This window comes from Rhinopithecus bieti, unplaced genomic scaffold (assembly GCF_001698545.2).
Source record: "Rhinopithecus bieti isolate Rb0 unplaced genomic scaffold, ASM169854v2 scaffold_53, whole genome shotgun sequence".
Taxonomy (NCBI): Eukaryota; Metazoa; Chordata; class Mammalia; order Primates; family Cercopithecidae; genus Rhinopithecus; species Rhinopithecus bieti.
Genome location: NW_016803161.1, coordinates 1684887 through 1701208, shown reverse-complemented (window position 1 = coordinate 1701208; position 16322 = coordinate 1684887). Strand labels below are relative to the sequence as shown.

Here is a 16322-nt window from a genome sequence, read left to right as displayed (position 1 = left end):
TTAACCTTAATTCCCAATCACTACTCCTATTCTCTCTTTTCCCACTTTCTCTAACTCATTTGACATGTTACCCAGTTGAAGTGCCAAGCCTCAGAATTAAGTCATAGAGCTTTTTGCTTTGAGGAAAATTTTAAATTGGAATGCTTTAGGGGGAACTTTATGTTACAAAAAGACTCTATGCTGCTAAAACTATCAAATATGTTATACTTTAAATGTTGTATTTATCATTATTTACATAAATAATATAATAAAACCTTTTCTAATAAATAAAAATTAAGACTGCTTTTTCTTATAGTGATACTTATTTTCTATAAAATAGGAAATACTATAAAGAAATTCTTTAGAGTATTTATTATCCTTGAGGACAAAACACAGTTATCACAACTGACACAAATGATACAGAGGAAAAGTATTGTAAATCATACATCAATTTTAAAACAGGTTAAAATTATATGGATAAAATATAAATGGTGATTTGTTTCCCATGAAATTCCTGAGTTCAGATGTTTTTGAATACCACAGTTTTAATCTAATCTTGTTGTATAATTCACTTTCTCAGGGAAATTAATGAGATAGCCTTAAACTTTTGTGATGGGTTTTCAAATACCAGTAAAGCAGAGTGATAAAATGATCTGTGCCAAAATTAAATATAGTTTTTGATTTTTCTTTATCCTTTTCCTTATTATTATTATTATTTTTTCCCCAAGAATCTAGCTCTTGTTGCCCAGGCTGGATTGCAGTGGCAGGATTTCGGCTCACTGCAACCTCCGCCTCCCGGGTTTGAGTGATTCTCCTGCCTCAGCCTCTGAGTAGCTGGGACTACAGGTGCCTGCCACCATGCCCAGCTAATTTTTGTATTTTTGGTAGAGACATAGTTTCATCTTGTTGGCCGGACTGGTCTGGAACTGTCAGCTTCAGGTGATGCACTGGGCTCGGCCTCCCAAAGTGCTGGGATTACAGGCTGGGCATGGTGGCACACGCCTGTAATCCCCGCTACTCGAGAGGTTGAAGCAGGAGAACCACAGTCTGGTTGACAAGAGCGAGACTCTGTCTCAAAAAATAAAAAAGTGCTAGACTTATAGTCATGAGCCACCGTGGCCAGCCTAAATATAGCTATTGATTTTTAACTAGCCATAATCTTCCGGAAGTCTGTCAACTTTGTGATCCTTCGATATGGGTGGGCCACAATCCTTCTGACTAACTTATCAAAGCTACTATAAATGTGTTTGTGATGTTGCTCTAAGTATTACATTGATTTTTATAAATATTTCTACATTTATTAACATTCAATACCTCATATTATCCCTGAAAGAATCATATGACACATATGTACAACTGGCAAATGCCACTAATTTTAGTTATAGAATAAATGAAGTTTATTCATCATTTAATTAAGGAGAGAAATGCATATTATTGCTTTTTTTTTTTTTTCCTTTAAGACAGAGTTTCGCTCTGTTGCCCAGGCTGGAGTGCAGTGGTGAAATCTCGGGTCACTGCAACCTCTGCCTGCCTGTTCAAGTGATTCTCATGCCTCAGGTTCCTAAATTGAGTAGCTGGGATTACAAGCATGCCACCATGCCTGGCTAATTTTTTGTAATTTTAGTAGAAATGGGGTTTCACCATGTTGGCCAGGCTAGTCTCAAACTCCTGGCCTCAAGTGATTTGCCCTCCTTGGCCTCCCAAAATGCTGGGATTACAGGTGTGAGCCACTGTGCCTCTCCTATTACTGTGTTTTTAATCCTTCTAAATCTTTCTTCATCCACAGGGACCACACCCTATGTATTTTATTGCCAAAAATACTGTACTTGGTGCAATATTTTATATGTAAATATTCTAACAATTATTATTATTATTATTATTATTATTATTTTTTTTTTTTTGAGACGGAATCTCGCTCTGTCGCCCAGGCTGGAGTGCAGTGGCCGGATCTCAGCCCACTGCAAGCTCCGCCTCTCGGGTTTACGCCATTCTCCTGCCTCAGCCTCCCAAGTAGCTGGGACTACAGGCGCCCGCCAACTCTCCCGGCTAGTTTTTTGTATTTTTTTAGTAGAGACGGGGTTTCGCCGTGTTAGCTAGGTTGGTCTCGATCTCCTGACCTCGTGATCCACCCGTCTCAGCCTCCCAAAGTGCTGGGATTACAGGCTTGAGCCACCGCGCCCGGCCTCTAACAATTATTATTATTATTTTGTGATGGAGTTTCACTCTTGTTACCCAGGCTGGAGTGCAATGATGCGATCTTGGCTCACTGCAACCTCCGTCTCCTGGGCTCAAACAATTCTCCTGCCTCAGCCTCCAGAGTAGCTGGGACTGTAGATATGTGCCACCACGCCTAGCTAGTTTTTGTATTTATAGTAAAGACGGGGTTTCACCATGTTGGCCAGGCTGGTCTCGAACTCCTGACCTCAGGTCATCCACCTGCCTTGGCCTGACAAAGTTCTGGGATTACAGGCATGAGCCACCATGCCTGGTGACAATTTTTATTATTTTTTTTTTAGAGATGGTGTCTTACTATGTTGCCTGGGCTAACTCTTGGGCTCAAGCAATCTAGCCTCAGCCTCCTGAGTAGCTGCGATTATAGACTTGAGCCACTGCGCCTAGCATAAATGTTTTGTAAGTACTGCATTGACTTAGACCCCAGTTTTAGAGGGGTGTGTGTGTGTGTGTGTGTGCGTGTGTGGTGGGGGCTTCTGTGTCATTATTTTCACTCAGTGGAGAAATGTATCAGGTGTACAAGTTCTGTATTCAAATGTCCTTAGAGAACCATTGCTCCTAACTTAGAGTGAACCTGGATGCCAGAGAGATTGCATGGCACCAGATGTAGCAGGAAAACATTTGCTTTCTATTTCCTTCCAATTACACTGTTAAACCATGCCCAAAGTAAAACTTTTTTACAAAACATAATTGCCATACATTGTTGATGTGTGTTCAATTTGTGATGAATGACTGTTTCCACATTAAAAAAAGTTTGTTCGGCTGGGCACTGTGGCTCATGCCTGTAATCCCAGTACTTTGATAGGTCAAGGTGGGCAGATCAGTTGAGGCCAGAAGTTCTAGACTAGTCTGCCAAAATGGTGAAACCCCGTCTCTCCTAAAAATACAGCGATTAGCCAGGCACGGGGGTGTGCACCTGTTATTCCAGCTACTCAGGAGGCTGAGGCATGAGAATCACTTGAACCCAGGAGGCAGAGGTTGCAATGAGCCGAGATCGCACCACTGCACTCCAACTTGGGCAACAGAGTGAGACCCTACCTCAAGCATTAATTAATTAATTTTTTAAAAGTTTGTTCAGGAATTTGCTATATTTTGTTTGTGTAGCTTTAAAAAAAAAATCCCAAGTATACTTCCCCATATATTTCTCAATGCTATTGCTCATTAGTTTACAAACTTCCTTCTCCAGCTTTATAAAGTCATTTAGAATTCTAACCCTGTTCTCCAGAGCAATAACCATTTATTCTAATCTGCTATTATCTGTAAATTTAATCATGTGCTCTACTCCCTCAACCATAAAACTGATGCAAAAGTTAAATAGCTTTGTATTCAAGATAAAACAATGTATACTATAGCTTGGTAAGCATTATTTATTGAGCAAACTCACTGTGAATCTCCAACCAAACTATTTTTTAAAGAGCTCTACTCTAGCCTTTATTTTTTCATGTAATTATTGTTTGTAATACAAAATTAAGATATTATTAATGATAAGATATATTCATTTTATTCTTTTCTTTTTTGAGACAGAGTCTTGCTCTGCGGCCCAGGCTGAAGTGCAGTGTCATAATCCTGGCTCACCGTAACCTCTGCCTCCTGGGTTCAAGTGATTCTCATGCCTCATCCTCCCAAGTAGCTGAAAAAACAGGTGTGTGCCACCACATCCGGCTAAGTTTTGTATTTTTAGTAGATACCAGGTTTAACCATGTTGGCCAGACTGGTCTTGAACTCATGACCTCAAGGGATCTGCTTGCCTCAGCCTCCCAAAGTGCTGAGATCATAGGCTTGAGCCACCTCTCCCAGCCTTATTGTTTTCTTTTAATCTATCAAGTCTCTTAAAGGAGAAAACGAATACTTATAGATTTTGATGCCTCTGTCAGGTTAGTAGCTCTTCAAAGGCAGTGTCTGATGATAATATTTCTGTGACTACCCTCTCCTTCCCATGCCATAGGATGAAGGCTCACATTGGGTATGTAATACCTTAGTGCAATATGTTAATTATTAATGGATTAGCTAAAAAGCAGATATAATTTGATCAGTGTCACAAAAAAAAATTATGCACTATTTTTTTTCCAGACAATATTTTTTGATAGCTTATTCCCAAATAGAAGTCAATCTTTTGGGGCCTAATACCGATTGAACATGCTCATGTGTTTTTGTAAAATTTTGTAACAATAAAATATTTTAACTCTCATAGTTATAATAGGATTGATTTTTGTTTCACTCTCCAACTTCCTCCCCTCCATCACACTTGCTCTTCAGCTGAAAGGTGTACAGTAGCATAGGACATTTTTGAGATTTCATTAAGGGGATGGTGAATGGGGAGATTTTTTTGTGTGGATTTAGTGGCATTTATTTACCTGGTTTGCACCTACCTCCAAGTACAGCTAGCTGCCTTGGTATAGAAATGGTTTCCAGAAATAGCCCTACCATCCAATGTGCTGGGCTGGCCCATACATAGGACGTATGCAGCCATGAACAGGTCCTGTGGTGCCTGGTACTGGTAGTACGTGGCCATGGAGGAGATTCAAGATTTGAGAGGTATGAATGAATCCAGAAGCTAAACTGTGGAAAATCTTATGGTCAAAGATCAAAAAACAGCTTAATAGAGGTTTACCAAAATTTGACAGTATTCCTGAAAATTCATATGACTTCACTCATAATAAATTGTGACACTAAAAGAAAGTTTTCAAAATTTCAATAACAATTTCAATTACATATGTGAGAGGAAAGATTGAACTGTATTTCTATTTTTTTTCTTTATTAACTATTACGAAGTTGTCATAAGAAGAGGCAATCAAAGAGTATGTGGCTGGCCAGGCGTGGTGGCTCACGCCTGTAATCCCAGCACTTTGGGAGGCCGAGGCGGGTAGATAACATGGTCAAGAGTTCAAGACCAGTCTGGCCAAGATGGTGAAACCTGTCTCTACTAAAAATACAAAAATCAGCCAGGCATGGTGGCAGGTGCCTGTAATCCCAGCTACTCGGGAGGCTGAGGCAGAGAATTGCTTGAACCCGGGAGACAGAGGTTGCAGTGAGCCTGGGTGACAGAGCGAGACTCCATCTCAAACAAAACAAAACAAAACAAGAGTATGTGGCCAAAATCATGCAGATAAAAGTGTCATAGGAGACTGGACATGGTGGTTCATGCCTTTAATCACAGCACCTTGGGAGGCCAAGACAGATGGGTCACTTGAGTCCAGTAGTTAAGACCAGCCTGGGCAATGTGGTAAAATCTCATCCCTACAAAAAAGTAAGAAAAGTTGATCAGGCATGGTGGCTCGTGCCTATAGTCCCAGCTACTCAGGAGGATGAGAGAGGAAGACTGCTTGAGTCTAGGAGGTTGAGACTGCAGTGAGCTAAAAGGGGCCCCCCTGTACCCCCCAAAAAAAAAAAAAAAAAAAAAGCATGATACATATGGGTCAGGAACTTAATACAAATATTACAAATATTACATTATCTCTTCTGGATTTTATGATGTCTATGTAGGCATTTTGCATTAAAAAATTATTATTTGTTATGTTTTTTCTTTCCAAATAAATGTTCATTTTTGGAATAATTTTTTTTATTGTTTTAGTTAAAGAGAACCCCCAGACTGAATACATTCCAGGCCTCACAAATCGGTATTTGCCCTTGATTCTATCTATTCCCTACTAATTAAACCAATCCTCTTCTTTGTCTGTGATTAGTTTAGAGGTGGACAGTCTCTGCCCATTGGCTGTGAACCAGGAAGCAGGTAAACCTCATTGCTGGCAGTTATCTTGATGGATGCCAACCCAAGAGGCAGGCAGAACTGAGAGGACTTTGGAGCCTGGGGGAACAGTGCTTGAAACCTGATCTATCTTTGGACGCACAATATAGAAGTTCTCTAGTGTTTATAATATCAGAATTTTCACAAGCAAAGCTCATTCTTATATTTAGTTGGATAGTTGAAATTATAAAGCTAGGTTAAAATGCAAACAAATGTAGAAAAATAGTGCTCATTTTTCTAAAAGACTTTCTGTTGGTATAGAAACCATTCTAATCATTACATCTCTGATAGTTTGTAACATTGAAGCTATAAGTATCAATTTGGGTGTTTTAAGGTACTACTTTATTAAATGTTGCTAATTTATTTTAAAACTGCTAACTTATTCAATGTGAAAATATAGAAGACTAGGAATAAGAAAAAATGAATTCATGTATACCTCTAGAAATTTTATTTTGATGTACTTCCTTCTGATCTTTTTTTATGTATATGTTTTATTTGAAAAAATCTTTATCGTACTTTATATACAATTTTATCTTCTCCTTTTTTTCTGTTATTCCCTGTAGTTTAGCACAGAAGGGCCTCCATGTTCACAAATTCAGGGGGCTTTTTCACATTGTAGTCTATGTGAACGGTGTCCACTGGAGTTGTGCAGTCAATAGCCTGTGTGACTGTATGAGGCAGCCATTTACATCTGGGCATCTGAGTCTTCATGTTTACCTAGAGCATCTTATGGTACCGTCCCAACTACAGATTTGGGAATAAAAGGCAGGGCAAACCTTTCCTGGCTGCCTTCCAGTATCACCATATAAATTTAATATTCAGCCTTTGTGCCTTTTTCTCAGGCTGGCTTTGTCTGTAGCTGTGTCCCACAGCTCTCCTCTTACAAGGTTACATCTACGCTTTTTCTTCACCTTGGAATAATCTGCTGACTCCAGTGGATGAAAAAAAGTGTTAAGTAAATTAACCTCATGGCTGTTTTAATGATCGCATTTCATAGTTATATCATTTTGGATGGTTCCAATTTGACTTCCTTCTCTCAGTTTGTTTGGATTGATTTTTCTATCTGCTCATTTTGAGAAATCTATACTGTTATTATCCTTGCCCTATCTTGAGAAATAGTTAACCTTCATGATTCTATTTTCTTTTTCTCAAAAAATGAAATATTACTCATAACTCTATAAAAGTACCTAAATAATGGTGAAAAGCCAAATTACGTAACCAATTGTAATGGCAAAATATCCTACTTCTTTAATAGTGAAAATACTAACTTACTGGTAACTACAGACATTTTTACACTTAATCAATAATTTTTAGTTCTCTGATAGCTCCTGCCAATTCCTCTTACGCAGATATTTTGCCAATATAGGATGTGGGTAGATGACGGATTACTCAGAAAAACGGAACGTCATTCTTGGCTGATAGGATGATGAACTGTGTGATAAAATGCATAACACTTTCCTCCACCCTTGGTTCACAAAACTTTTAGTTTTCTAACTTTTATTTTATGCAAACAGGGTTGGCTGCTCAAACCAAGCTTTTGAGAGAGTACAGCAAACAAAGCAATTTCTTAAAGGTTAAGCCCCTCCTCTATAAAAGGAAAGAAAGGGGTGAGAATTAAAAGGGAGAGAGGTAGAAAGGGAAAGCTAGGTTGTTAGAAAAAGAGGCAAGAGAGGGGTGAAGGAGGAGGAGCAGGAGTGAGAGAAGCAAAGTAATCTTGTCAATTATTTTGCCTAAAAGTTTGAGAGATATCTGCTTGAATTGATGTAGGAAATTAAGCAGTTTGATCTTTGTTCTAATATTTGTCTTGCAATGAGACCATCTTATTTATCAAATGTTATGTAGAGAAAGAGGAGATGTTATTTTTTTTTGAGACTCTAGAGAACTTAGACACCTGTCTAAATTATGTGAAAGTTCCGTAAAGTTATTAGCATATATATGTATATATCCACACACACACACACACACACATATATATATATATATTTTGAGACAGAGTTTTGCTCTTGTTGCCCAGGCTGGAGTGTAGTGGTGCAATCTCAGTTCACTGCAACCTCTGCCTCCCAGGTTCAAGTGATTCTCCTGCCTCAGCCTCCCAGGTAGCTGGGATTACAGGCATGTGCCACCATGTCCGGTTAATTTTTGTATTTTTAGTAGAGATGGGGTTTCACCGTGTTAGTCAGGCTGATCTCGAACTCCTGACCTCAGGTAATCTGCCGGCCTCGGCTTCCCAAACAAATATTTTTATAAAACATATTCTATAGTATAAATACTCTGTGGAGGGTGCCACCAAAGGTGATATTAAACCTTTCTTTTCTTTAAGACAGAGTCTCACTCTGACGCCCAGGCTGGAGCACAGTGGCGCAATCTCAGCTCGCTGCAGCCTTGATCTTCCCTGGGCTCAGGTGATCCTTCCACTTAGCCTCCTGAGTAGCTGGGACGACAGGCGCACGCCACCATGCATGCCACCATGACTGGCTAGTTTTTCATGCCTGGCTAATTTGTTGTTGTTATTGTTGTTGTATTTTTTTGTAGAGAGGAGATTCCACCATTTGCCCAGGCTGGCCTTGAACACCTGGGCTCAAGCAATCTGTCCACCTTGGCCTTCCAAAATATTAGGATTATAAGCATGAACCACTGTACTTGGCCTTAAAAAAAAAAAAAAAAAAGGCAGAGAGTCACTGTGTCTCCCAGGCTGATCTCTAATTGCTGAGCTCAAGCAATTCTCCCACCTCAGCCTCCAGAGTAGCTGCGACTACAGGTTCACACCACCATGCCCAGCCAATGCTATTTTCAAATAGCTCAGTGGGAGCAGAAAATATATTATGTGTGCTCAAGTCATCTGCACCATGGCCCTCTGTGTTACTAGTGTGTTTGAAATTTTGTGCATCAGTAAGAATTTCAGTGACTCACTTGGCTTTATGAACCAATATATGTAGGAGTGGGTTACCCAGCAACCACTCCATGGCTTTAAGATGAGAAGGTAGAGGAAGTGAGGAAGTCACACTTACCTGTCTGCTGCCTGCTTTCCTTCTCCCATAGCCATGCTCTTGGCTGGGGAGAAAGGGTGGATGTAGAGCCTCCAAGAGCTGCAGTACTATTAAAAATCCATTGGGTTTCTTTCATAAACACATAGATGCTTTTCTAAATCCAGCAGAAATCTGACTCCCTGACCTGATCGTTAGACGTGTGGTCAGAATCCTAGCACATGAACTGGCTCTGTTTCTGGGAATTATGAGTCAGCCTTTCATGTTCTTCCTGGTGTTGAAGCAAGTCTCTGCAGAGGAGAAAGAGCAATCTGTCAGGTGAGCTCATCACTGTTATCGTCACTGTCTAAGCTCTGACTTCCCAAGAGACCATGCAATGTATGTGAAAGAGCCCTTTTCAAATTCCAGAAACATCACTGTCTTGTTATGTGACCTTGGACATGGTTACTTAAGTTCTCAGAGCCTCAGTTTTCTTGGTGAAAATGGAAGAGTTGTCACTGAAACTTAAACAGTTAATGTATGGGAAGTATCATGCAGATCTAGAAAAGTGAAAATATTATTTTATAATACTGTGGACACAGTATAAAGCACATTAGATATTATTTATGCACTCTACATTTTCAAAAGTTTTTGAGATATCTACAGTATAAGTAGAGGAGAAAGGAAAGACCTATCAAACCATAGATGACTATTTGTTAGGTCACTATTCACTCAGCACTTACTGGTCAATATTCTGTGCAAGGTCTGTGGGTTACTGTGGTGATATGAGAATCTGTAAGATATATGGTGTGTCTTTAAAGAGTTTATAAATCTAGGAGGAAAGATTGAACATAGACACAAGCAATTCAGAAGAGAACATGTGCTCTGTGTAAAATGTGCACATAAAGTAACTGCTATCGCACTTCAAAGCAGACTAATTCTGAGGAAGACTCACTGTAGAAGAAACGCAATCCAAGCCAGTTCCAACATGTGTTGAGTATCCATTATGAGGACTGCTCAGGTATTTGTATGTTCAATAAGGACTCTCAGGCAAAACAAACTGCCTGAGTCAAGACAGGAAGGTAGAAATGCATATGTAAGGTGCAGCAGGGAACAACAATAAGCTCACCTGGAAGCAGTGCCCTAATAAAGAAAGATAAACTTGAAATCATTTTGAAGAAGTGCATAACATCATGGATGCCCTTACATATAAATAAAACATTTGGTCTTTTGTCCTGCAGATAGTGCAAGTAATGCATCCTATGGAAGCCCTTAAGAAGAAAAAATCTTTTTTTATTTTATTTTATTTTTTTTTTGAGATGGAGTCTCGCTTTGTCGCCAGGCTGGAGTGCAGTGGTGTGATCTCGACTCACTGGAGCCTCTGCCTTCTGGGTTCAATAAATTTTCCTGCCTCAGCCTCCCGAGTATCTGGGACTACAGGCACATGCTACCATGTCCAGCTAATTTTTGGATTTTTAGTAGAGACAGGGTTTCACCATGGTGGCCAGGATGGTCTTGATCTCCTGACCTTGTGATCCACCTGCCTTGACCTCCCAAAGTGCTGGGATTACAGGCATGAGCCACCGCGCCTGGCCTAAAAATCTTTCTTAAAAAAATATTTTTGTTCTGCTTGCGGATTTATCATACATGGTCTTCTTCTCTGTTGAACTGAATTGGCTCTGATTCTGGGAAAGATTATATAAGAATTATTCATTTTTGATAATAGAATTTCAACTTTGTTATCAGCTATTCTAGAACCCAAAGCTTCTGGAAATTTATTTTATTTTATTTTATTTTTTTGAGATGGAGTCTTGCTCTGTAACCCAGGCTGGAGTGCAGTGGTAAGATCTTGGCTCACTGCAACCTCCGCCTCCCCGGTTCACAGTGATTCCCCGACTCAGGCTCCCGAGTAGGTGAGACTACAGGCACCAACCACCATGCCCAGCTAATTTTTGTATTTTTAGTGGAGACGGGATTTCACCATGTTGGCCAGGCTGGTCTTGAACTCCTGACCTCAGGTGATCTGCCCGCCTTGGCCTCCTAAAGTGTTGGGATATACAGGCATGAGCCATTGCACCTAGCCTGGAAATTTCTTAAGGCAATAAAATATAGTGGTTGAAACTCCTGGCACCACCCTTTTGTATACTGGTACCAAAAGAGGATTTAAACAATTGATAATTGGAAGAGTCTGTCTTAGAGATATGTTGTCTCCTTAATGTCCCTACTCACTGGAACTCAAACATTAACATTTGTATCAGTCAGGGTTTAGTCAGGAAAAAAGAAACCACACCAATTATTTTAAGAGAGAATTGATACAGGGAATTTAGTTATATAGATATTGGAGGACTGACAGGGGAGAAAGGAACAAATACTCAGATAAAGTAATTGCAGAAAGCAGCCGCTACCACTAGGCCTTGGGGGAAAGGTGAAAGGTTGGGGTTGTTGGACACTACAAGCTTGGAGAAGGTGGAGCCTGGAATCCAGACCTCTGAGGTGAGGAAGCTGCCTGGATGGCACTGGTGCTTCAGAATGCAGAGGAGAATCCAGTGGAGCTGGAACCCAGATTTCAGAAGATGCTCTGAGAGAGTGCCATGAACTGGGTTCTGGGAGATGGGGAAATAGTGGAAACTAGAACCAACTGCTACTAGAAAAAGCTAGAACTGCTGGGGTGAAGAACCACAGCTAGGTGATACTGACAGAAATAGCAAGCAAACCGGAAGGAGTGCATTCTCTAGCTCCCCCATTGGCAGAACCTAACCGGAAGCCAGGTGGCAAAAATGACACTGGTGGTTACCCACAACCGGCTTCCGCATCACAAGGTCAAATACGGAAGAGTGGGTTTGATCCTGAAAGAGTACTAATAACTAGCACTACAGACACACAATTCACCAGGATAACTTATTTACAGTTGAGAATTTTGAAATCTATACGGGAGTTCTGATTTAGTAGTTTTAGAGAGGGACTTAGAAATCTTCACCTTTGAAAAACAGCCTTAAATGATTTGATGCACGACATCTTCTAAACACCCTTTCAGAAATGCTGCTCCAGTCTGTCTAAGCTAAATCCCTGAATCAAGTTAGAACAAGGGTTGGTGACGTGCTCAACTCTACTAATTTAGGAGTTAAGCTCAGTAATTAATTTGACTTTCTTAAGTTTTTTCATTAAAAAAATGTTTATATTAAGAATGCCTCTGAGGTATCTTCAAAAACTGCAATTTAAAGATTTGTCCATTGTGGTATGCAACATCTCGCATTCACATAAAACGTTTATAATTCTAAAACATAAAAAGAAAATGATTAAAATAGAAGCTATGAATGAGATAATATATACAAGTTCATGTGAAAAGGTAGGTTTTCACATGAACTTGTACGGTTTTCTTGTCAGTCAAAAGAAAAGAAAAGAAAGAACACTTTGCATTTCTCTTTTGCTTTGGCTGCCAGGAAGCTCAGAGTCATTCAGTAGAATCTCATTCAAGGCTTCTGTTTGGATAATTTTATTTTACATTTTAAAACTGAATTGCTTCATCTTTTTTTCTTGAAACATATTGAACAATAAATTCATATAGGAATTGAAATTATACATATTTTTCAAAATGCTTTTACATATAATACTGTGAAGTTCTCACTTATTAAACTCAAGGTATAATAAAGGCCCAAATTGATGTCCTCTTAGAAGAAATTCATCTGCTGTGGCTGTTTTGAGAAGGTACTGGTCTTCAATATGAAATAATTTTTTCATACAAATATGCGTCATTAATATATCCTCTAGGACTCTTTACACTTTATAAGCTAGATTAAAAGCCTATTGAGTGCTGGGCATGGGGGCTCATGTCTGTAATCCCAGCAATTTGGGAGGCCAAGGTAGGTAGGCAGATTACTTCAGGCCAGGAGTTTGAGACCTGGCCAAGACGGCAAAACTCCATCTCTACTCAAAACACAAAAATTAACCAGGTATGATGGTGCAGGGCTATAGTCCCAGCTACTTAGAAGGCTGAGGCATGGGGAGAATAACTTGAACCTGGAGGCAGAGGTTACAGTGAGCCAAGATAGCACCATTGCATTCCAGCCTGGGCGACAGAGTGATAGTATCTCCAAAAAAAGAAAGCCCGTTGATACAATTCTACTTTTTTAATATTTAATTTGTTTCTACTGTTTGTATAGTCATATGTTAGAAACTTGAGAATGACAATAAAACATTATTATGCTGGGAGTAGGCAATCCGTTAAAAATTCAGACATAGAATGCTATAGGCCAGGGGTGTCCAATCTTTTGGTTTCTCTGGGCCCCAGTGAAAGAATTATCTGGGCCACACATGAAATACACTAATGCTAACAATAGCTGATGAGCTTAAAAAAAATCGCAAAAAAAGTCTTATAATTTTAAGAGAGTTTATGAATTTGTGTTGGGCCATATTCAAAGTGTCCTGGGCCGCATGCATGGATAAGCTTGCTCTAGGCAAATAAGATGTCTTAGTTCTGAGTGAACTTATTGTAGATTGACATGGAACTGGTTTCATTTTTCTGCAATAACTTACTACCTTGCAGAATTTCTTTTACTTATTTATTTATTTATTATTTATTTATTTTTGAGGCAGAGCCTCACTCTGTTGCCCAAGCTGGAGTGCAGTGGCACGATCATGGCTCACTGCAACCTCTGCCTCCCGGCTTCAAGCGATTTTTGTGCCTCAGCCTCCCGAGTAGCTGGGACTACAGGCATGCCCCATCATGCCTGGCTAATTTTTGTGTTTTTCAGTAGAGACAGGGTTTCGCCATGTTGGCCAGGCTAGTCTCGAACTCCTGACCTCAAGTGATTTGCCTATCTTCATTTATAGACATCATACTGCGTATGGTGCCTGAGAAAGTACATAATAGTGAAATAAATATCCTAGACACTTACTTTATAGTTATTCTTGATGACTCTTAAGAGTGATTAAAAAAAAAAAAGAGTGATGAGGCCGGGTGCGATGGCTCATGCCTGTAATTTCAACATTTTGAGAGGCCGAGGAGGGCAGGTCACTTGAGGTCAGGAGTTTGAGACCAGCCTGGCCAAAAATGGTGAAATCCCATGTCTGCTAAAAATACTAAAATTAGATGGGCATGGTGACACATGCCTGTAGTCCCAGCTACTCTGGAGGCTGAGGCAGGAGAATCGCTTGAACCTGGGAGGCAGAGTTTGCAGTTAGCTGAGATTGTGCCACTGCACTCCAGCTTATTGACAGAGTGAGACTCTGTCTCAAAAAAAAAAAAAAAAAAAAAAAGTGATTCAGTCTTATAAAGGGGATCATTTCACGACCTCAAAGTCTGAATCACTTTGTATGGTAATTAAAAGGAACCCATTGCACTGAATCTCCCATGGTGGAAAACAGTAATATGGTATCTCTCCTATTGTTGAAAGAATATCAGCTGTGAGTAAACATATGAACAACAGAAGTCCCCAGGTCCAGCTGGAAAAAAATGATCAAAAGCTATGAGCAAATATATGTTTTCTGGCTGCTACGCTATCATGTTCTTTTGACTAATACAGATAATGTAATTTGGGGGAATAATCAACTCATAGACCCCTTTTCTACCTCAAAAGGAAAGTGCTTCTTATTGCTCTCTTAGCTTATCTAAAGCTTGTCATGGACACAGTCTTGGTGAGAGTGATAAAGAGCTCTGGCATTTGGTCTGTTTCACCTGAATTGTAACTAGGGTCCCCTGATGAAATTATCTGCTGCAGGGACTACTACTTATTTATTGTTTATCTTCTGTTTCACTGGAATGTTTTTAGCAGATACATGGAGATCTCATTTACATCATGAATATGGTTTCTGGACATCTTATCTTTATAACTATGCAAATAATTTATCTAAGTTCAAATAAGTAACAGAAACAATAGTTAAAATTTGCCATATATTATAGCCCTTAAAATGCTTTGGAGAAAAAGGAATATGACATTCCATAAAATCAGAAAATGTAAATATAGAGTTTGGATAGGGAAATTCAAGAGCCCAATCTGGAAGACAAGGATTCACCTATGTATCCACAAAAGGTTCTACCAATGTAATCCAAGACATGAAACATTATCTGGCAAAGCCTGTGGGAAAAAGCAGTGGAGAGGGAGACAGATTACTTGGGTTCTAGTCTGGGCTCTGCCACTAAATGAGTGTGTGTCTTTGAACAGATCAGGACTCTCTATGAACTATTCCATTTGCAAAATAAGATAATTAGATTAATACATTTTTATAAGATTCCCATTGTTCTAACAGTCTGTCCCTAGGTGTTCCATAAAATATACAAGTAGGTAAGTTAGAATTACCTGTTTGATTAAGACTAGCTTTTCAGATTAATGATTATTTCAGTTCATTTTGTATAAGGATACTGGACAAGGCAACACAGGCCTAGGAGGGTCAGAGAGTGCAGGAGCTTAAGTCTATCTGTTAATGAGTTACTGTAGGGGAGGCAGACAAAGGATAACGTATCTGTTTATTTTGCAATTTATACAGGTCAAGGGGACAGTTTCTAAAATATTTGCTATTTGTTTCCAAACTATGCTCCTTTAGGAAATGCATAATTTTGGTGGTTAATGGTAATATTGATAATGAAACTTATAGCCATCTGTCATTTACCCTCTTTACATGTGGTGTTTATGTATTTTCTGTTTTTACGTAATTAGCTCCTTTGGTGTATTCCTACATAGAAGGATACTGCCTCTTTCTGAACCTACCTGAGCTTCTGAAATAATTAGATTGGGGAAAAAAACACTGAATTGAAATCTGTCTGATTCGTAAACAATGATGTTGACTCACTTTATGCTAGAATATGACAAACCAGACATTATTTTCTGTACAGCATTGAAAATTATTTGCTGTTTTTTTCTTTTCTTGCTCAGTTTTATTTTTATTTTTTTCTTTTCTTTTACTTTAAGTTCTGGGCTACATGTGCTGAATGCTCAGGTTTGTTACATAGGTATACATGTGCCATGGTGGTTTGTTGCACCCATCAATCCCTCATCTAGGTTTTAAGCCCCGCACGCATTAGCTGTTTGTCCTAATGCTCTCACTCCCCTTTTCCCCCACCCTGTGACAGTCCCCAGTATATGATGTTCACCTCCCTGTGTCCATGTGTTCTCGTTGTTCAACTCCCACTTATGAGTGAGACCATGCGGTGTTTGGTTTCCTATTTCTGTGTTAGTTTGCTGAGGATGATGGTTTCTAGCTTCATCCATGTCCCTGCAAAAGACATGAGCTCATTCTTTTTTACGGCTGTGTAGTATTCCATGTGTATATAAACTGATTGTTCATGTAGTACACTCCCTATAGCACATGGTCTAATTAAATGATCTCTTTACCACCTGCTTACAAGGCAAAAAATTAAAAAGAATAGTAGCTCTGACACTGATCATATTGACAGTGAAATAATAAAC

General features: G+C 39.4%; 1 protein-coding gene across 1 annotated transcript in view; it reads right to left on the bottom strand.

The window, feature by feature from the left end:
• Positions 1 to 9134, bottom strand: part of PTP4A1 (protein tyrosine phosphatase 4A1) — a 52619-nt gene extending 43485 nt beyond the window's left edge. The window contains exon 1 of the mRNA XM_017867564.1: positions 8965 to 9134. The gene's annotated coding sequence lies outside the window, so the exon portion shown is untranslated. The remainder of the gene's footprint in view (positions 1 to 8964) is intronic.
• Positions 9135 to 16322: the final 7188 nt, after the last annotated feature.